The sequence below is a fragment of the Pseudochaenichthys georgianus genome, chromosome 24 (genome assembly GCF_902827115.2).
Source record: "Pseudochaenichthys georgianus chromosome 24, fPseGeo1.2, whole genome shotgun sequence".
Lineage (NCBI taxonomy): Eukaryota > Metazoa > Chordata > Actinopteri > Perciformes > Channichthyidae > Pseudochaenichthys > Pseudochaenichthys georgianus.
In genome coordinates this window covers 20,741,202-20,765,154 of record NC_047526.1, presented here as the reverse complement: position 1 = coordinate 20,765,154, position 23,953 = coordinate 20,741,202, and positions in this window count along the sequence as shown.

The window sequence follows — 23,953 nt, the reverse complement described above, 5'->3', positions numbered from 1 at the left end:
AATATCCGAAAATGAAGTTGATCTGTTTTCTTTATTCTTCTCTCTTCCCAGCTCCATCCATCATGGTGCTCTGTTCCTGCAGGTCCTGCTTGCTAATCATTATGCTCATATGTTTTCACACAATTACAAATAAAGTCAATGTATTGTATGACATGAAGTTGTGCTTCATTCGGAGTCAATAATACATTCATTCTGCCTTCATCCATTCTGCCTTCAACTGCACAATGACTGTGGACTGCACCGACATCCATGTAGCTGCCCCCAGTAAGATGAACCAAGCAAAGAGGGTCACCATCATGCCCAAGGACATCCAGCTGCATCCGCGGAGAGAGGGCTTAGACTGACCCTAGACCAGCACACCCAAACACAACGGCTCTTTTAAGAGCCACCTACAGTTTCAAAGAGTTGCAATCCTACGTTATTATAATGATTAAACCGGTTCATGTGTCACTTAGTTTACTGAACCGTGATGAATGAAAGAAATTAGTGAGGTCGTGGTTTAAAGAAGTTACAAAGACATTAATATATGAGTAACAGGTCAGTGTAAACACAAGTTTCTGTCAATTATGGATCATTCAAACTATATACAAATAATATGTAATAAAGTTCTAAAATAAGTATTCGGTATATTCCTTGATAGCTTTTGGAGAAGGTTGTTTTTAAGTTTACTAAAAATCTATCGTTTCAACTGTTTCACTTTATAAAAAGGAACAGGTGAGTAGAGCATTATTGAGTTTCTTATTCTGTCAGTAAATTATCCAAATGAAATGTTTATCATTATTTTATTCAACCCTAAACAAATTGATTGTACCTTTTTAATAATGACCTTACATGGTCGGCAAAGTTAAATTAACTTCAGAAAATCTGTTCTGAGAAAAAACTAATAAATGTTTAAAGATAGGAACTTGCCATCCCACTGAAAAACAGTCCGTAGAGATTTAAAGGCGTAGTTGTAGTTCAGTCCAACGTTTCATTTGGATTCATTTCTCCAACAGTCAACTATTTTCATAAAGAATATATATATTTTTCAAAGTCAACTTTATTGTCAATCTTACTCAGTTTGTGTTTATAGACAGAGATCAAAAAGACGTTTCCAACAATCCCAAATACGAAAAATTAAATTATACAATTTACAGATATGTAATGTATACAAATATATATATCCTATATACACCATCATGTATAATGATGGTGTATGATGTAGAAGGAAGTGTGGTAGATAACAAGTAAATATAGAGTTAAATACAGATCCATGTTACAGCAAAATATGGAATAACTAAGAAGCACGCAGTATAATAATAATTACATGCAACAATTAAATAACTGCTCAGCGTCTCCACCACAATCCCAATCTGCTGTGTCCTGTTTTCCTCCCCTCTGCATAACACCCCATCACACATACGGAACACAACGCAGAGTCTGAGGGTGTTAAGAGTATGTTTATTTAAATGTCCTCCTCTCTACTGGCCAACACAGGGAGCATATGCTGGGTGTAGAATTGTTCCAGGAGGAGGAGATTTCCATGCCATGCAGGGTCTTTGGGGATGAGGATGATGATCGCCTCCTTCGTGGTCCACACAACAAAGTAGCAGAGACTCCGGTCTGTGATGTGCAGCTGCCCTTGGACCTGGTGCCAGTATGGGTGATATATGACCCACCCTCCTCACGGAGACAGAAGGATGGTAACTGGACTGCCTCCGCGATGCTCATGTTCATGTCACCAAAATCCTTGAATCTACACACAGCAAATAAACTCAAATGACACAACGAGATGTAAAAGGAGATCACACATACAGTATAGAATATCCTGTATAGTCGATATAAAACTGGCCGCTTCAATCTGAAGAGCAACTAAAACAAAACACGGGAGTGTACCTTGTTCTTGTGAACACTAATGTTATCCACAGCATACACAGAGACCACAAAGTTCTTAAGGAGAAAACTAGTTACTAAAACAAACACGTTAGTGTACCTTGTTAGCTAATGTTAGCTAGCTGACATTAACGTTACACATTGCACTCATATTACTCACCGAAACCTTGTAAAGCCGGTCCCGCTGCTCTTACAGAACCGACTAACTCCCCTTTCGTGTATGTACAGCTCTCAACATGCCCAGACTTGTAGTGATTTTCACCTCATTTTATACTTTTATTCTCATTCTGAAAGAAACAGGTGAATTTGCTAACGTGACGGCCGTCTTTGTGATCGTGACGCGTATTGTGCGAGACCAAGAGACCCTGTAGTTCACTCAGCGGTTTTCACACAAAAAAATGTGTAACTTCACAGTTTTACGACACATTTTTATTTTTTTGACTTGCAAAATATTCTTTTAAATTGACAAACATCATATGTGTCATTCGTGGCACAATTCAAACGGGATCAAAAAGATAACCTTTCTCTCTCCATTGACTTCAATGTATAATTTTACGCTTCCGGGGTCCCATGGAGGCTCCCGGAAAGGGAGGGACTTCGCCTCTCTATATATCTGAGTGCAAGCGTACAGTTTGAGCACAAGCAGAGCAAATCTAAGTGCAAGCAGGCACTATTTGAGTGCGAGGACAGAGTTTGAGGGAAATAAATACATAAAGTATGCTCTCAAATTTAAATACCACGCTCTTGAATAAAGATAGGGAATAACCCCCATACGGAGCCCCCTAGGGTACATGGAGAACAAAAATAAAATAAATGTGAAAAAAAAAAAAAAAAAAATGTTTTGCGAGATATCGCAAAAACCTTTGCGAGATCTCGCAACACCCCTTGCGAGATCTCGCAATACTTTTCATTTAGTACTTCCTGGTCAGTTCGGCTGCTCCGGCAACACAGAAACCACAACAATGGAGTGGTTCATCGATTTTACTTTGAGCTTGGCCTTAAATATAAAGATATAACATCAGTGCTTGGCAATAGGCACGGGTTTCACACATAGACTGTATATATAAAAGGGTTTCACATAAGTGAAGACACCTCAAGAAAACACTCAGAGCGAGGGGACATGCACGTTCCTCTGAGCTGAGTTATTGACAGATTCGAATTTCGCGGATCAATAACTCATGAACATAACATTGTAAAAATACAAACAACATGACTTTACAATCATAGCAAGGTAGACAACGAGCTACAGAGTCGTTTTTATCAGAACAGTTCGATATGCCGTCATCCGAGCTAAACATCAAGAATTGGTCACAATCTGCAGCTGGAGGAAGGAGAGGAGTGCTTAGGGACCGTCTACAAACTGCAACGGGGTTTTGCGAGATATCGCAAAACCTTTGCGAGATCTCGCAATACTTTTGCGATATCTCGCAAAACATTTTTTTTTTCTATTTTTTTTTCTTCTCCATGTCCCCTAGGGGGCTCCGTAGCATTGCGCGCAAACAGAAAATATTTTTTATTTTTCCCTTTACACGGAGAGTCCGGGACAACAAAGTCCCGTACGGGACACGCCCCTTTTGGCTCAAATACGGGACGTCCCGGCTAATTACGGGACGGTTGGCAACCCTAGTCAGAGGTACATGGTGTACTTCTACTCCTCTACAGTTCAGAGGGTACTGGTGTACTTCGACTCCACTACAGTTCAGAGGTACATGGTGTACTTATACTCCACTACAGTTCAGAGGTACATGGTGACTTTTCCTCCACTACATGTATTTATACCTTTAGTTACTTTACAGATGTGAATGATGTGAAATATACTCAAGTGTTAAATCAGACTTTAGTTCCACCTGGAGTAAATCCACAAGCTCCCTGCAGTATAACAAAGTCATTCAAACTAGCTGCACCTTCACCAGCTTTGAGAACACTTTTCATGATCAATCATTATAAAACATATCATATATATTCTGAAAGGACCAATCTGCACAATGACTACTTTTACTGTCGCTACTTTAAACTATATTTTGATGATAATACTTTTGTACTTTTACTTGAGTAACATTTTGAATGCAGGACTTTTACTGTAACAGAGTATTCCTACACTCTGGTACTTCTACTTTTACTCAAGTACAATATCTGAGTACTTCTACTAAAGTACAAGATCTGAGTACTTCTACTCGAGTACAGATCTGAGTACTTTTACTTGTACTTATCTGAGTACTTCTACTTTAACTCAAGTACAAGATCTGAGTACTTCTACTTTTACTCAAGTACAAGAACTGAGTACTTTTACTTTATGGCATTTAAAATCAGTCATTAAAAAGAAAAGCTAATAAAATAAACATTAAAAGAAAAAATACATGGATAAAAGTTACAGTGCAGTCTAAGATATGAATAGTTCAATTAAAAGCAGCGACAAAAAGAAAAGTCTTCAGCCTGGAAGTACTGCATTTTATTGATCTAAATTACTTAACGTAACAAGTTAACCTTCTTCTTGGACGCAGCTATGTATGAAATCAAGTCATTTTAAGAGTGCATTTAACGTGTACAGCAGGGGTAGGCAAGTAAGTTTGGCCGTGGGCCAATTTTTTGCTGAGCCACAAGATGGCGGGCCAGAACATAATCAAAGCCTAATTCAAGGAATTGATTTTGGTAAGAGGGCGCAGCGCCCCTGTTCCCCGGTTCAGAAAAAACTCTGATATCGCTGATAACCCTCCCCATCAACACTCTGATGCGCAGTCAGATCCGCTGATTGGTTCACTGATGATATAGGCACCCATCCAGAGCCTCTGGCTAGACCCGCCCAAAGGGAGGCTCGTCCTCTCTAGCCCCATTTCAGTCCCAAAGCTGGGGCTATTATCTGTATTTTAACAGACTTATCTTTTAAATTGAGGTGTATTTATTGTTCTCTTCAAAGTTAATTTTTCTCTGAAATTGTAGGGAGGATGGTCCTCCCTTTCCTCAATAGACGAGCCTCCACTGAGTAAAGTAGAGTTATTAACTAGGGAGCAGTGTTATTTAACATACTTTTATTCTGATAAGTATTGTCAAGTTCTCTGGGTTTTTGGCATTTATTTGAGTGAGTGAGAGAGGCTTGAGGGGCAACAGAGGACGCATGGACAACTGGAATCCTTTTTCCTTTTCTTTATTTCAACTTTTCAAGGACACATTAGGATTCTTTCAGGTTGAAAACCTTTAAAAAATATTAAAGGACAAAATAAATCAATTACAGCATGTTTTGCTTTGCAATTTAATATATTATAACCTAAATTAATCAGTAACCAAGTATTTTACTCAAACTCAATGTATTTAATAGTTAAATAAGTTACTTTAATTGACCTGGTTCCCCACAACCACACATTTGCCATATGTGACCCGCTCTATCGAAATCAGTCGGAAATCGCAACGGCTCATTTCAAAATAAACGTGAATTTGCGTAAAAAAACTAGTTTTCGGGTGTTTTGTTTGATTTTAAATAAACAAAGTCTTGGCTTTCAGAATATGGAACTTTTATTTCCAAAATCACACGATAAATACATGTTTCAAGCTTGTAAAGGGAAGATGACAGCTCTCCCTCGCGCTCTGCTCTTCCACTGCGCTGCTTCCCTCCCTCGGCTGACATTATGAATGTATGTCGGGACAGATTTTATTTTACCGGACAAATTCGAAACTTACCGGTCATGTTTCAATAATAATAATAATAATAAGAATGGTGTAGCAAAGTTTCCGTTAGCAGGTAATCACCGGACTATGACAGGATATGCTGATGTTTAAAAACTCAGTTAATGGGAGTAATTGTTATATTGCTTCAGTTTATAATCGTTACAGATCGAAAACTTCAGATTCATTTTTCAATAAATGATTCCACAAACAACATAATTATTACATTCAAACAAACTACTTGTAGTAGATGAAGTACATTATTCAAACGTTTGGATAATAACACGGGAGAAACGGATCCTCTCTTTTCCCCTCTCCCTCTCCCTCTCTCCTGACAGCCTGTCAGTTTCTCATGCAGCTGGTAAACAGTGGGCGGGGCTTCAGGTGATTATGCAGCAGCTGATCTGATCTCTCTCGGTCCGGTTATACTTCACTCGCGTTTATGTCCATATCGATCAGATCCAGCTCCCCTGTTCGGCCTTTATAGAGAGCATTGATCAAACTATTAAGAGTGAATATCGGCCGATAATGTCCGGCGGCCGATCGATCGGAGCATCCCTAATTATTACCAGACATTTTGACCAACAGGTTTTGAATTTACCGGTTTTTAATTAATTTTACCAGATAAAAACCGGTAATTACCAGCTAACAGAAACCCTGATGTGCGACTCAAGGTCCAATGTTGTAAAAAAAAAATAAAAAAATCTCAAAATAATATTTTATTTTTGATTCTCAAAATTACAGGCCAAATATTATTGCTGGCGGGCCAACAATGGCCCGCGGGCCGCCTATTTCCGACCCATGGTGTACAGGGTAACAACAGACAGACAAAAAGTCCTCAGTCTAATGGAATAATCCACGAGCTCAGCCAATTAACCTAGCGATGCGAACATGGTAGTCCAGGAATGATAGTTTGATACATTTGAGTTTGATATACTTTATTAATTCCCGTGGGGAAATTGTTTGTAGCTGGAGTTGGCTGATAAACGCTGCTAGTCAATGTTGATTCGATGTTCAACTCTGTTCCCAGATAGTAAAACCTCTCACAAATACCGCGTATATAACGCAAATACCTCGGACTTAGAGATGTATTATGACGTATGACAAAACATGACATAAAACAAGCATACTGCACTGTTTAGAATCCATTTGGTCTGGTTTAGCGCAACCATGTAGGCGGCCATCTTTCACTTCTGTTGACAATATGCAACTACCCAATTGGTGTAGCACGATCACGTGACGAATCGTGGCACTACTTTGGACCAAGATATTATTACGCTTTGAAGGGACTAGTTCAGCCAATAATTACTTGCCTAGAAGAATTGGCAGGAATTTTAGCGACAAACTTTTTTTTGGTGGATAAGCATGACTCGTTCTTTTTTATGAACTGAAGATTATGTAGTTCCACTTCTGTGGAGCGGGTTGAAACGATAACAGGGTTCACCTTATGGCCTATATGGTTACAACTGTTACATTACGTCCGTCACGAAACTAACTAACTAACTAACAAAGCTTAAGGTTAACTTCGACCTCCGGGGTGGCCTTACTATGGAGGAGTGGATTGAGAAGTGCCTATCTCCAGAAAAAAAAGCACCTAAACGACGACAATGCTGTCTGTCTATTATGTTCTCTAGCTGTTATTGTTGTTGCATAGCAACCACCTATGTTTTGTGCAGAAGGCAACGGAGGGACTATTTTATTTTGAACATCATTATTTAATAATAAAAACTATTTAAATTGGAGTGTGTATTTTTCTTTCACATTGCCAGCCACACGTGGTAACCGTTTTATAAATGCAATAGCTCACTTCAGGCCGTGATATACGAATATCTATCGACACTCCGCTTCGCGTCGGGCCGAACCAAGCAGTAGCACAACAGTGCTGGAGCAGAACAACAGTCTGGAGGAAGAAGTGGGCCGGTTGGAAAATTCACTAGCAATCCCCCCTCCCAGAGCTCTATATATGGCGCTGCCCCCTCCTCCCGTTGACAATTTACTAGCGATAACGAGGGCCGGTCGAGATTCCCGGGCTGATTTTTAGTCCCAGTACGCCACTGAACGTAGCTATTATGTAAGGTGCTGGTATATATATATATATACTAACTGTGCTTCCCCCCCCCCCCAAAAAAAGTTGTAAATCAAACAAGTGAAGTACATGTAAAAAGCCGTGGAGGGCTGGAGTTTATAAACCAAAGAGTAACCGCCCTGACGGGACGCTTTAATAAGTAAAGCGAACGCACCTGCAAGGACACCTGGCCTCCTATTGGTTGAGGGATTTTGACAGGATTGTTGCACAAAAGTTTCGAGGGCGCACAGAATAATTCTGAGAGCAGAAAAAGTTTCGAGCGTGCACAGAATAATTCTGAGCAGCAATAGAGAGGCGAAGTCACGCCCATCTACTTCCGGCCCATGGGACCCCGGAAGCGAAAAATTAACATTGAATTCAATGGAGAGAGAACACGTATCTTTTGATCCCGTTTGAATTGTGCCACGAACTACACATATGATGTTTGTCAATCTTAAACAATAAGTTCCATGTCAAAAAAGTCACATTTTGTCGTAAAACTGTTGAAATATAAGACTATGAAAAATACGCGACTACAAAGACTACAAATCCCAAATCCCATTCTGGCTCGCGTAAGTGATGTCACAGGCGATAATTCTCCAAGTGGTTGCGACTCGTAATTAAAGTGAAGAAGAAGAAGAAGAAGATCTCATAACCGATTTATTCCCTCCAATAAATAAGAGATTTCTAAAAATAAATTCACTTTTACAAGATGCATGTGTGCTTTGTACCAGGTTGTAATCACATAAGTGATCAAACCACTTGCTCGTTCTATCGATTCCCGTCTGATGAAAGGACCAGGAGTCGCCGGATCAGACATATCAGGTAATATACATGTTGTGCATGGAACATATAGTCAAGTTAGCTACCTAGCTAGTAGCGACGAGTAGCGAGCACGTTAGTTAGCATTACATTACTTAGCCTTGTCATTTTTAGTAGCCTTACCATGAAGTTATTATTTTATTACATGAAGTAAGAGTAGATGGTAAGTATTTCGTGAAACATTTGAAGAGTAGCCTACTGCGCCATCCACCGGGTGCTATGGAAGCAGTCAGGGAGAGTCGAAGGCAGGCAGGGAGCTTTGCATGACAGATTCTTCTGGACGTGTTTCATTGTGATGACAGTAAGGGTGAGTCAATCTGTTTGTTGGAAAGACAGTAGTTGAGTGATCTCAGTGATTGAGTGAGAGAAAATTATTAGAAGGGATAATTATTCAAAGTGTTACTGTTGTGTTACTTTAAAGTGTTGTTACTGACCTTTTTCTCTTTTATTTCCTTTCCCTCACCTGTAACTGCTGAGACCCTGAGGAACATGCACACTGACCTGCTCTGGCAACCTGATTTCCACTGTACGTAATAGTATTTGGTTATGGTATATTATTTATATACATCAAAGGCACAATGCACCCCCCAGAGACACACATGTATTGAGTGTGATATTGTGCATAGGTCAAGTGAAATCATCTTTACACACTAGAAAACTGTAGGAGCGGCAACTTGTTTTGAAATTGAATTTTTAATATCCGAAAATGAAGTTGATCTGTTTTCTTTATTCTTCTCTCTTCCCAGCTCCATCCATCATGGTGCTCTGTTCCTGCAGGTCCTGCTTGCTAATCATTATGCTCATATGTTTTCACACAATTACAAATAAAGTCAATGTATTGTATGACATGAAGTTGTGCTTCATTCGGAGTCAATAATACATTCATTCTGCCTTCATCCATTCTGCCTTCAACTGCACAATGACTGTGGACTGCACCGACATCCATGTAGCTGCCCCCAGTAAGATGAACCAAGCAAAGAGGGTCACCATCATGCCCAAGGACATCCAGCTGCATCCGCGGAGAGAGGGCTTAGACTGACCCTAGACCAGCACACCCAAACACAACGGCTCTTTTAAGAGCCACCTACAGTTTCAAAGAGTTGCAATCCTACGTTATTATAATGATTAAACCGGTTCATGTGTCACTTAGTTTACTGAACCGTGATGAATGAAAGAAATTAGTGAGGTCGTGGTTTAAAGAAGTTACAAAGACATTAATATATGAGTAACAGGTCAGTGTAAACACAAGTTTCTGTCAATTATGGATCATTCAAACTATATACAAATAATATGTAATAAAGTTCTAAAATAAGTATTCGGTATATTCCTTGATAGCTTTTGGAGAAGGTTGTTTTTAAGTTTACTAAAAATCTATCGTTTCAACTGTTTCACTTTATAAAAAGGAACAGGTGAGTAGAGCATTATTGAGTTTCTTATTCTGTCAGTAAATTATCCAAATGAAATGTTTATCATTATTTTATTCAACCCTAAACAAATTGATTGTACCTTTTTAATAATGACCTTACATGGTCGGCAAAGTTAAATTAACTTCAGAAAATCTGTTCTGAGAAAAAACTAATAAATGTTTAAAGATAGGAACTTGCCATCCCACTGAAAAACAGTCCGTAGAGATTTAAAGGCGTAGTTGTAGTTCAGTCCAACGTTTCATTTGGATTCATTTCTCCAACAGTCAACTATTTTCATAAAGAATATATATATTTTTCAAAGTCAACTTTATTGTCAATCTTACTCAGTTTGTGTTTATAGACAGAGATCAAAAAGACGTTTCCAACAATCCCAAATACGAAAAATTAAATTATACAATTTACAGATATGTAATGTATACAAATATATATATCCTATATACACCATCATGTATAATGATGGTGTATGATGTAGAAGGAAGTGTGGTAGATAACAAGTAAATATAGAGTTAAATACAGATCCATGTTACAGCAAAATATGGAATAACTAAGAAGCACGCAGTATAATAATAATTACATGCAACAATTAAATAACTGCTCAGCGTCTCCACCACAATCCCAATCTGCTGTGTCCTGTTTTCCTCCCCTCTGCATAACACCCCATCACACATACGGAACACAACGCAGAGTCTGAGGGTGTTAAGAGTATGTTTATTTAAATGTCCTCCTCTCTACTGGCCAACACAGGGAGCATATGCTGGGTGTAGAATTGTTCCAGGAGGAGGAGATTTCCATGCCATGCAGGGTCTTTGGGGATGAGGATGATGATCGCCTCCTTCGTGGTCCACACAACAAAGTAGCAGAGACTCCGGTCTGTGATGTGCAGCTGCCCTTGGACCTGGTGCCAGTATGGGTGATATATGACCCACCCTCCTCACGGAGACAGAAGGATGGTAACTGGACTGCCTCCGCGATGCTCATGTTCATGTCACCAAAATCCTTGAATCTACACACAGCAAATAAACTCAAATGACACAACGAGATGTAAAAGGAGATCACACATACAGTATAGAATATCCTGTATAGTCGATATAAAACTGGCCGCTTCAATCTGAAGAGCAACTAAAACAAAACACGGGAGTGTACCTTGTTCTTGTGAACACTAATGTTATCCACAGCATACACAGAGACCACAAAGTTCTTAAGGAGAAAACTAGTTACTAAAACAAAACACGTTAGTGTACCTTGTTAGCTAATGTTAGCTAGCTGACATTAACGTTACACATTGCACTCATATTACTCACCGAAACCTTGTAAAGCCGGTCCCGCTGCTCTTACAGAACCGACTAACTCCCCTTTCGTGTATGTACAGCTCTCAACATGCCCAGACTTGTAGTGATTTTCACCTCATTTTATACTTTTATTCTCATTCTGAAAGAAACAGGTGAAATTTGCTAACGTGACGGCCGTCTTTGTGATCGTGACGCGTATTGTGCGAGACCAAGAGACCTGTAGTTCACTCAGCGGTTTCACACAAAAAAATGTGTAACTTCACAGTTTTACGACACATTTTTATTTTTTTGACTTGCAAAATATTCTTTTAAATTGACAAACATCATATGTGTCATTCGTGGCACAATTCAAACGGGATCAAAAGATAACCTTTCTCTCTCCATTGACTTCAATGTATAATTTTACGCTTCCGGGGTCCCATGGAGGCTCCCGGAAAGGGAGGGACTTCGCCTCTCTATATATCTGAGTGCAAGCGTACAGTTTGAGCACAAGCAGAGCAAATCTAAGTGCAAGCAGGCACTATTTGAGTGCGAGGACAGAGTTTGAGGGAAATAAATACATAAAGTATGCTCTCAAATTTAAATACCACGCTCTTGAATAAAGATAGGGAATAACCCCCATACGGAGCCCCCTAGGGTACATGGAGAACAAAAATAAAATAAATGTGAAAAAAAAAAAAAAAAAATGTTTTGCGAGATATCGCAAAACCTTTGCGAGATCTCGCAACACCCCTTTGCGAGATCTCGCAATACTTTTCATTTAGTACTTCCTGGTCAGTTCGGCTGCTCCGGCAACACAGAAACCACAACAATGGAGTGGTTCATCGATTTTACTTTGAGCTTGGCCTTAAATATAAAGATATAACATCAGTGCTTGGCAATAGGCACGGGTTTCACACATAGACTGTATATATAAAAGGGTTTCACATAAGTGAAGACACCTCAAGAAAACACTCAGAGCGAGGGGACATGCACGTTCCTCTGAGCTGAGTTATTGACAGATTCGAATTTCGCGGATCAATAACTCATGAACATAACATTGTAAAAATACAAACAACATGACTTTACAATCATAGCAAGGTAGACAACGAGCTACAGAGTCGTTTTTATCAGAACAGTTCGATATGCCGTCATCCGAGCTAAACATCAAGAATTGGTCACAATCTGCAGCTGGAGGAAGGAGAGGAGTGCTTAGGGACCGTCTACAAACTGCAACGGGGTTTTGCGAGATATCGCAAAAGTATTGCGAGATCTCGCAAAGGTTTTGCGATATCTCGCAAAACATTTTTTTTTTTCTATTTTTTTTTTTCTTCTCCATGTCCCCTAGGGGGCTCCGTAGCATTGCGCGCAAACAGAAAAATATTTTTTATTTTTCCCTTTACACGGGAGTCCGGGACAAACAAAGTCCCGTACGGGACACGCCCCTTTTGGCTCAAATACGGGACGTCCCGGCTAATACGGGACGGTTGGCAACCCTAGTTCAGAGGTACATGGTGTACTTCTACTCCTCTACAGTTCAGAGGTACATGGTGTACTTCGACTCCACTACAGTTCAGAGGTACATGGTGTACTTATACTCCACTACAGTTCAGAGGTACATGGTGTACTTTTCCTCCACTACATGTATTTAATACCTTTAGTTACTTTACAGATGTGAATGATGTGAAATATAATCAAGTGTTAAATCAGACTTTAGTTCCACCTGGAGTAAATCCACAAGCTCCCTGCAGTATACAAAGTCATTCAAACTAGCTGCACCTTCACCAGCTTTGAGAACACTTTCATGATCAATCATTATAAAACATATCATATATATTCTGAAATGGACCAATCTGCACAATGACTACTTTTACTGTCGCTACTTTAACTATATTTTGATGATAATACTTTTGTACTTTTACTTGAGTAACATTTTGAATGCAGGACTTTTACTGTAACAGAGTATTCCTACACTCTGGTACTTCTACTTTTACTCAAGTACAATATCTGAGTACTTCTACTAAAGTACAAGATCTGAGTACTTCTACTCGAGTACAAGATCTGAGTACTTTTACTTGTACTTATCTGAGTACTTCTACTTTAACTCAAGTACAAGATCTGAGTACTTCTACTTTTACTCAAGTACAAGAACTGAGTACTTTTACTTTTTCTCAAGTACAAGACCTGAGTACTTCTACTTTTACTCAAGTACAAGATCTGAGTACTTCTACTTTTAAGAACAACATCTGAGTACTTCTACTAAAGTACAAGATCTGAGTACTTCTACTTTTACTCTAGCACAATATCTATACTTATACCACCTCCGTTTATAGCCTATGAAAAAAACTAGTACGGTGGCTGAGAAGTGCAATGGACAATTACAAAGTGTGAAACACTTTAACAAAGCTTGAGACAAATTTACATTTTATAAAACAAAATTACTGCTAGCAAAAACAAAAACGATGCAGGACACAGGACCGCAGGATCATCCATGACTCCGGATCCCGGCGTATATAGACACCAAAAAGAAAGAAATTTGGGGAAGCTGGGTTAATCGGAACATGAGAGTACACAGGTATAGACAGAGAGAAGGAAGAAGTAAGATGTCCCCCGACAAACTAAGCCTATATCAGCAAAACTAGGGGCTGAATCTAATCAGCCCTAACTATAAGCTTTATCAAAAAGGAAGGTCTTAAGCGCATTCTTAAAAACGGATAGGGTGTCTGCCGCCTGAACACAAACTGGAAGCTGATTCCACATAAGAAAAGGCTCTGGCTCCCATTGTACTTTTAGAGACTCTAGGAACAACCAACAACCCTGCATTCTTGGAACTCAATGCCCTAGTAGGACAGTAGTACGGTGGCTGAGAAGTGCAATGAGTTATTTACGGTAAGATGGCGCCTGCCCATTAAGGGCTTTGTAGGCGAGAAGAAGAATTTTAAATTCTATCCTGTGTTCTATAGGGAGCCAGTGTAAGGCAGCCAGAACAGGAGTAATGTGGTCCCTTTTCCTAACTCTGGTTAGTACACGAGCCGCAGCATTTTGAATCAGCTGAAGCGACTTGACTGACTTCTTGGTACTCCCTGATAATAAAGAGTTACAATAATCCAGCCTAGAAGTAACAAATGCATGGACTAGTTTCTCTGCATCGTTTTGAGGCAAGATATGCCTGATTTTTGCAATGTTACGTAGATGGAAGTAGGCGGTCCTTGAAATTGATTTTATGTGGGCGTTAAAGGATAAATCCTGATCAAATATAACACCAAGATTCCTTACAGTCTCACTGGAGGCCAAATTAATGCCATCCATAGTTAGTATATCTTTAGATAATTTATTTCGTAGATTCTTCGGGCCAAGTACAATAACTTCAGTTTTGGTCGTGTTTAACATCAAAAAGTTTAAGGTCATCCACGTTTTTAAGTCCTTGAGGCAGTCTTGAATTTTATTTAGATTTCATCAGGCTTGATTGATAAATATAGTTGAGTATCATCTGCATAACAATGAAAATTTACAGAATGATTCCTTATAATATTGCCTAACGGAAGCATATATAATGTGAACAAATGTATTTGCTTTCACTGATAACAAAATAGCAAGTCAAGTCAACGAACAAAAAAATCAAATGAATATAACCCACAAAAGTACATTGGAATCTCTTAAGCAGAAATCTGAATCAGATTTATTAAGTGTATTAAGTTACTTCAACTACTATCAAGTACACTTTTTAGAGTGTTGGTGTCCCCCTGTACATCAACATGTGAATCATACTGCACCACTCTTAATAACAGATATATATGTCAAATATATATCTGTTTCCAATTCGAATTAACATAAATTAAATAATGCCTTTATCATATATTTAATATGTTAAATTGTTCCTTGACTACAATATATTGAGCTGTATGATTGAAGATGAAACCCCAGGGGGAAAATTCAGTTTTTCAATCTCACCACTTTACTTTTTAACTTCAGAAATTCAGCATTTAAATTAAGATTATATGGATGGTTAAAAAATGTGGTAAATATATAGTTCCCTTGAAACTAAAGCCTGTGAAATAGTGACAACTTTCATAAAGTTATAAAATGCAATTGACAGTTTCAATACTGACATATGTATGTATCGCAGCACCTTGTACTTATTGCACATCTTTGTCCAGAAGATTAAAGTAACCAGGTAATCACATCTGCTGTTCAAGAGTCAGACATCAGTTTGTTTCTATAACAGTCGAGGCGGAGTGGTGTGACGCTCTAATCTGACCTCAAATTAGTAGTTACAGTCACCACCTCAGGGTTGGGATTAAGGTGTGGTTATGTAACTCTATCAGAAGCTTGGCAGGGATCAGCGGGCATTGTCAACCTGACTGTGTGCTTCAAAGGAGCTGACCGGAGGAATCATGATACTGTGGTATCACTGCAGCCGAGCTTGCCTTTCCTGTGTATTCTCTTTCTTTCAGCTAACCTAGATAGAGTTCTTTGTAATTTGCAGCACTTCAATTCTGATCCGATAAAAAAATGCTCTAGTAGGTCATTTGAAGGTCAGATAAGGTCATAAACCTATAGCTCAGGGATCATTGAATCATATTGCATTAATGTGACCATGACCCCAAAGTCAGAATTGATTTATTGAATTATCATATATCAGTTGTGTTCCGAACTACTGGAGAAAAGAAAGGCCATTCAAATGATTTGCAAAAGCATTTCCTATAACGGAAGTTCTTTAATGTGCCAAAAGGGGATGTGATTTAACTACAAAAACCAAAAAAAACACAAGATGTTAAAACATAAAGACAATTGAACCTGAATAGACTGTAAAAAGTGCCCACATTGCATTGCTTCTTGACAATGTCACCTCTATCTGCGTGCTTCTCTGTGGCATTATAACAAAGAAGTAAGAAAGAAGCCACAACGCTTACTACATATGATTGTAAGTAGTAAGTGACATACAGCATGCCCCAACGTTTCCATTGAGAGGAAGGTGGTGGGGTCTTAGTCTTTATTACCATGGCAACAGGTCTCCCTGAGGACTAACAGCTGGGGCACAGTGTTATGACGTTTCTGGCCCACCGCCCAGTAACTCCCCCCCCCCCCTCGTTCTTCTTTATGTCTCGTCCTTCACTTTCCCCAGGACCGACCGCCCGAAGCTGCTGCTCGCTGTGTGAATCTTATTACACGATGACAAACAAAACACTGGGGGCCAAGGCCACCAGGGAAGCCTCCTGATTGGTCAAGCTTGCAGGGGTGTGTGCACTAACAGTCTTACATAAGAGGTAAGATTTCCCTTCATAGAAAGAGAAGAAGAAGAAGTCAAAAACATGAAGACATTGCAGCTTGCTTCCTTCTTCCAACACACCAATGAAGAAGCGTTTGTCACATTCACAGCATGCAAAACAAAATGATATGTAATGTGTTGCCTCGGCAACAGGTCTATGTGATGCATCACATTTGCTAACAAGTTCCTGTATGTGCTGTACATCCTGAAAGATATGTTCATTCTCCTGCATTAGTCAACTGTATGCCACTTAGCTCTTTAAAACAAACTTTCACATTGCAAATGTAAAAATAATGCAAAACCAGTGCAAATATGTTCAGTGCAATTCCATTTTTCTACCAAGTGCCAGACAGTTTGTAAACAGAACTGTTCATCAAGTCTTAATTAAAAGGAACCTCTGTTGAACATTAATATTCAATATAAAACAAAATGTGCTGCGATTTACATTCAAGGGCACATGTTTGTAATTGTGCCAGTCAGTATGACTAAGGTACTTTCAAGTCTATTTAAAGGAGGTGTTAACAATGTTTTGTCCAGCACCGTTGCACATTGTGAAATAATTCCTACTTAAAAGGATGTGTGAAGAAAGCCTGCATAAAGCACACTTGTGAAAGCTTAGTTAAAGTATTTGAAGAGAAAAATATAATGTTTCATTCCCAACCAAAGAGCCCACCTGCAGTTTTATTGACACACATTCAAAGAGCAGAGGAGCGTTTTAGTGAAGAGAGCTCCTGTAATGTTTTCAGTCTGAGTGGCTCTTGATTGAGACTAAACAGAAAAGATGCACAACACTTAACATTGATTTCAGTTGAATGAAGCAAATCTCTCAGGCACTCAGGCAGTCTGTGTTCCCTATGTGCTCTTTTCTCTCGGCAGCAAAAAACCCCCGAACAAGGTCACCCTCGAAGCAGATCCAATTTACTGACACAGAGAAATTGAAGAAAGGCTATCAAGCGGGCGGTGAAGGACATGCTCTCCTCAGGGTTACAGTTTACGATCCCATTCGGTGAAGGCAATACAGCAGATCCGATTTAGTGCATTTATTGATGTGCTGACGAGGGCCTATCAAAAAAATATAGATGGCTTAAAGGTGGGGTAGGTAAGTTTCAGAAACCGGCTCAAGATACACTTTTTGTTATATTCCATGGAATGCTTTTAACATCCCGATAGCAATGAATATCTTAAGTGCTTTGACAACAAATCCATAAAAAAACGTCATCTGTAGAAGCCGTAATACTGTAAAAAGTACAACCAATCCGTTTAGCCGGCCCGGCTTCTATTTGAAGAGGGATCAGTAAGGTAAGGCTACCGTGACGGTTTGATTCAGAAGGAGTTTAATGTATAAGATCCCTGATGTTAAAGTGACCAGAATGTTTATTTCCACTGTGTACAACATGTTATAAGGGACCTACAATCTATCTTTATGGAAGGGATAATGTGCAGCGAGGCGGTCTCTATGGGGAAAAGAACACCTGAATCTAGATCCCTCTGCAGGTGGTACTTTAAGTGTATTTTGATGCTAATACTTTTCTACTTTTACTTGTAACATTTTGAATGCAGGACTTTTTATTGTATAGGGTTCCTGCAGGTTTCGCCAACTCAAATGTAAGACTTTTTAACACCTTTTTAAGACCACTTTGAATAGAATTTAACCTATTTCACGGCAATAAAGTATGAAGGAACATTTATATGAAAGAAGAAATACGTCCTATAATCACTTACAAAGTAAATGTATTCATGTTCAACATAAGAACAATGACTGAACAGCATAACAGTACAGAACTGTGTGTGTGTGTGTGTGTGTGTGTGTGTGTGTGTGTGTGTGTGTGTGTGTGTGTGTGTGTGTGTGTGTGTGTGTGTGTGTGTGTGTGTGTGTGTGTGTGTGTGTGTGTGTGTGTGTGTGTGTGTGTGTGTGTGTGTGTGTGTGTGTGTGTGTGTGTGTGTGTGTGTGTGTGTGTGTGTGTGTGTGTGTGTGTGTGTGTGTGTGTGTGTGTGTGTTTAATCGCAATTACGATTTTGGCCTGCCACAATTACGAAGAACAACATAATCAAATAAAACGATGATTTTGCTTTGCTAGGTTGTGACAGTGCACTTCAACATATTTGATCTAATTAATTTTTTAGTAATGTATCATTTATTTAATAATTTTTTGTATTGGTTTTTCAGTTGAATTATACGTTCAGGGTAATCAACAGTTAAAAAGATACTGTTCAAATTATTATTTGTTTTAAAGTTCAATAAATGGATGTTTTCAAAGTCAATGAATAATCATATTTAATAATCATGATATTAATTATTGACCAACATAATCTTGATTATTTCCATAATCGAGCAGCCCTAGTGTGTTTGTGTGTGTCTGAGAGAGAGTGACAAGAGCTATATTCAGAGTTCTGCTGCCTTGGCTACACTATTTCATCGTTGCTGTTGTATGATTGGTGTTTAGCTACGGTATTTAGCTTCTACAGCACCTCCGCTTTTAGGGTTGACGTAGACCCAAACTTCGCCCGGTGTTGTTGCGGGAGCTGCTGCACTAGCTAACGGCCCGTCCACACAGCGGTGTGCGTTGACGCTTCACCATTCACTTTGAATGGGGTGACGTCACTTTTCGCCGAACTGCATTGTGGGAAGCGACGCGGAGCTTTGCTGGCGTGGCTCGCTGCAAAAGTTGAGCAATGTTCAACTTTTGACGCCTCAGCAGAAGCGTCAGCCAATCGAATCATATGCCAGTACAAGCTCTAGCCAATCCAACTGCTGCTTGTGTGTCAGGGGCGGGAGATTCATGTGATTGGTTGTTGGTCGAGTTTCAGACACGCCCGCCGGCAAGCTTCAACGCACGCCGCTGTGTGGACGAGCCGTAACGCTCCACTAGCTAACGCTGCACTAGCAAAACAAACGCTAATTTCTTTTGCAAAAGGTGCAGCGGGCTTCAAACACGTTCCCCTCCACTGCTTTCAACCAAGCACTAAATCAGATGTTTTCCAACCAAATACGGTTAAACTGACACTTCCCCATATTAATTTGTAAGTAGATTCGAAGATAGGCTACATGAGCTGAAGCTTGGTTGCTAGGTTACTAGCTGGGTGTTCTCCAATAAGGGGCCGGGGGAAACAAAGTTAGTGATTACTGGTTCCATGTTGATTTAATTCAATACAAATTGTTGGGGGGAACTGAAAGGCTATTACCGTTGGTTACTTTGCAGCCCGGACATTTCGCCCAAAACACATTTAGACGCTATCGCAACACAGAAGTACCTTTCTAATCCGATAATTTTTAAGACCTTCTAAATCATATTTAAGACATTTTTAAGGCCTTAAATTCAGATTATCAAATGTAATACTTTTTAAGACTTGTTAAGACCCCGCGGGAACCCTGATCGTAACTTTTTTAATTGTCTGACTCTGAACTTCTCCCACCTCTGACAATAAATCCTGAGTGGTTACCAAAAAAAAACCCTGCTCTGAAGGTTATTTTCATTTTACAAATCCTGCACTCAGCTTTGCTTTCTCCAATATCATTGAAAAGCAGCCAGATGCTGCTTATTTTTTCCGGTTTCGCTCATTTCTTGACTTTTTCCGACGCGCTTGCTTTTAAATCCGGCTCCCCGTCTTCCCGTCGCTCTGTGCAGCTGGCCTGTGAGGGCCGCCTTAATGCACGGGCTGACCTGGGCTGAAGCCCAGGGGCCTACGGAAATTGGGGGCCTATCATGAGCCAATAAAAAATTTGTAAAAAAAATTCTAATTTTTATTTTTTTATTTCGGATGTTTTAAAACATTTTTACATAAACAAAGTCTTGGCTTTCAGAATATGAAACTTTTATTTCCAAAATCACACAATAAATACATTGTTGAAGCTTGTAAAGGGAAGAAGACAGCTCTCCATCGCCACTCTGCTGTTCCCCTCCCTCCGCTGAAATTATGAATGTAAGGCGTATAGTAATCATAGATAACACGGCAGAATCCGTTACAGTTTGTTTTCATCTGGTTTCAAATAAACAAAGTCTTGGCTTTCAGAATATTAAACTTGTTTCGGCAAATTCAGATGATAAATACAACTTTGAAGCTTCGGCATAATTACAAGCGCAGAACGGACTAACTTGACGTCACAGAAGGCATAACAACAGCCGATGTTTCTTGTGAGTGTTTTCCCCGGGAAACAAACAATACACACAGGGGCTAGTGAATCAACGGAGCTGTTAGATATTAACATTAACGTGCTTATTTTAGTTCTGAGTGCAATGCCTTGCGGCCTGTAGCACCATCCTCTTGATGGAGCATATGTGTGGGCTGGACCAGGAAAGGAGTGATCAGAGGGTCGAGTTGTCCATTCTTGTTCTGTGACTATCTAGTTGTGCACGCTACTAAAGAGACACGCTACCATGGAAACCAAACAATGGTGTAGCTGTAATAAAGTCCGAGTGGAAACAGTCGTGTGTAAATCTGATTTTGTCAGAAATTGGGAGAAATGCGGGAGAAATATGACACCAGGAGGAAACCGGGAGAGGGCTATGAAATCGGGAGTCTCCCGCGAAAATCGGGAGGGTTGGCAAGTATGTCCGTAACAGTCAGTGGGCACCACTTAACAGCCAATCAGAATGAGAATATGTTTCACATGTGACTTATTCAAATTGCGACTGATTGAGTGACAGAAGAAGGTTGTTAAGGAGAAAATGTCGGAGAAGAAAACGTTTTAGAGTGGCGCTCGGAAAAGGAAATTATTGAGGGAAAAGGAGTTTCGAGACAAGCAGCTATTACAAAAAATGCCGAAGTTTACAGATTATTTTTAGCCTGTAGGCCAGGATGAGGAGGAAGGACAAATGAGTTCTGTACCGAGCACCGCTGCCGGGAGAGGAAAGACAGACAGGAGGGACATTATCTGTTGGAGGAGATGGAGAGGACAACGAGGACTTGCTACAGTACGTGGAGGAGAGCCAACGGCAACCAGACAAATACATGAGGGAGGCCCGATACGTCACTCATCTGGAGGAGAGGACCAGGCGCGCATAGAGCAGAGTGGAGAAGTGCGATCACAGAGCCTGCCGAGGCTATAAATGACTTTGATTTGTTGTCAGCCCCAGGGCCTGATGGCAGGCGGGCTTGCCTGTACCACTACACATGCTGTGCCCCCCATCCTTCTTTCACATAATGGTATGATCCTAGTGTGTCCTCGCATATGATTGGCCGCATGGTGGCCCAGCTAAATAAAGACCCGCCCCTGCCTGCAAGGATTCTCAGCAAGAGTAGGAGCGGCTGAAGATTCTACTCTCCCCGACGGGAGTCTGCTCTTCTAACGGCAGCTCGCGATCGGCGTGTTGGAGACCTCTGAATTAAAGTATCAAGTCACCTCAAGTCAGAAGGCTCAAGTCCAAGTCAAGTCCCGAGTCATTGGTGTTTTGTGATTTTGTCAAGTCGAGTCTCAAGTCATCAAATGTGTGACTCGAGTCCAAGTCATGTGACTATAATATGCAATGTCATCCTAACTGGCTGAACAGCACAGTCGATCACGGGTGCGCCACTGCACCTGCAAAAAGACTGCGTATGACTCATAAAACAGGAATTTCAGTTTGAGTCCAACTGTAAATGGCAGCAAGGGTAAACTGCAGACTTTAGGAGACACATTAGTAGCGGGTGCACAACGTGTAAACTGCAGTCTTGGCAGCTGGATGTGGTTTTTTCCCCAACATTTCTTGCATGTATTGTACAATTCTTAGATACTTCTTCAAGTTGGGAGTTGCTTTGAATCACTTTAGTTGGACACAGAAAGTTATTTAAAGAATTGAATTACAGGTTTATTTATTTTATTTATTTATAGAAGGACCATGTATACAAAAACATTAATCTCAGCAAAGAGAAGAGATGCAATATGCCAGATTATAGCTAATAGCTAATTTCCATCTGTGGTCCTCAGACAGGTTCATAACAATCAATAAACAAACAACATTGCATGATCTCTATCAGTCAAACAATTTTAAAACCTGATTTAAGTATAGCTCAATAAATTAATACATAGTACACTTGAAATACACGTACACAATACAACAGTATAATCTCTTCACAGCTGTTACTAAAACCGCTTCTCTCTGCTTATTTTATAACATATCCAATCAGACAATGCAGGTTTCAACCTGTTCAGGAATGCTGGAGGTGCGATTTGACTCAGTGGCGTTTTGTATGAATGCTTCAGCTCTTCAGACCAACATAGTAATATGTGATGGTGTTGGTATGCAACCTAGGTCTAGTCAGTTTAATACAGCGAATCTGCCACTTTTATATTGTAGAATTTGTTAAATTAAACCAGTCTTTAATTGTTTGTCCTAAAGATAGCAATATATGCCTTTGAAATGTAACATATCTTTGAAAAAATAACAGTATACAGTTTATATTGTGCATCACCTTTAGCTTGAAAATACATAGATGTGTTTTTTTTATATCTATAAAATAAATAAACAGGCAGACACTTTATCAATCCCAAATTGGGAAATTATTTTACAGCAGCAGTGTGTTCAGGTATTAAAATATTTAAAGTTGGAATAAAGTATAAACTACACAACACAAGTATAATGCACAGCAGGTCCGTCCCTGTCCAACTTGGGGCCCCAAGCGACATTGTGAGATGAAATAACCCAATTTGTGTTCTGTGAAACTGAAAAGGATATTACATTGTTTTTGTTACTTTTGTTGCAGTTGTAAATATGTCTCAAATGTAATTTAGGTTAACTTCCTGTGTTATTTAGATGCTTTTATTTTGAAGGCGAGTTTACGCTGTTGACAGGAAGTTGTTGTTGCTATGGAAACAACGTGACGGAGAAAAGGAGCGGAGATTAATCTACATATAAAGACGGAGAAAGTAAAAGGATAAAGTTTATGTTTAAGTGTAGCACCCCCCGAAGAGGCACAAGGTTGGTATTAACTATAATATAAACATTTGGGCTTTGTCCTAATTCAAATGCTGTTATGTAGCTTTGCCGTCTGTTTACAGTTAACTTTTGGTAGTATGCTAAAGTGATTCTAGGATGGAACCTACATTTATTTGTTATTTGTGTGTCTTTCTAGCTCTTACGTTGATATTGGAGATTTCAATAAATTCATATCAGTCAAGTCTTCGACCATTATTCGGAGGGAAATGCTACAACGATGCTTGGCAATGGGCATTATTATTATAGGCCAGGCTTACCTTAAAGTAATTTTTCCCCCTGGAAAAAGCTGAACCACCCTATTTTATACAGGCCCGCCCTAAAGTACATTTCTGCCTACGCTACTGATCCGACTTATTGTCAAATCAAGGGCTTATTTAAGGTTAATCTACAAATTGCATTGAAGAGTGATTCTGCCACAATATATGAAGCCTGAATCTACGGAACGACGGTCAAGTTCACTTAATGTATGCTCCGATGCATCTGCTGTGGGTTACACAAGAACACTTATGAGGGTGATGTTTATCTAATGTGCGACAGCCTGCAACTTTTGTATTCGATGCTTTAAAACATTTATTTTAGATATGAAAATAATGACATCACCTTAAGAGTAGACAGACACACCCTTGTTCTAAGGAATGAAGTCACCACTGTGTGAGGAA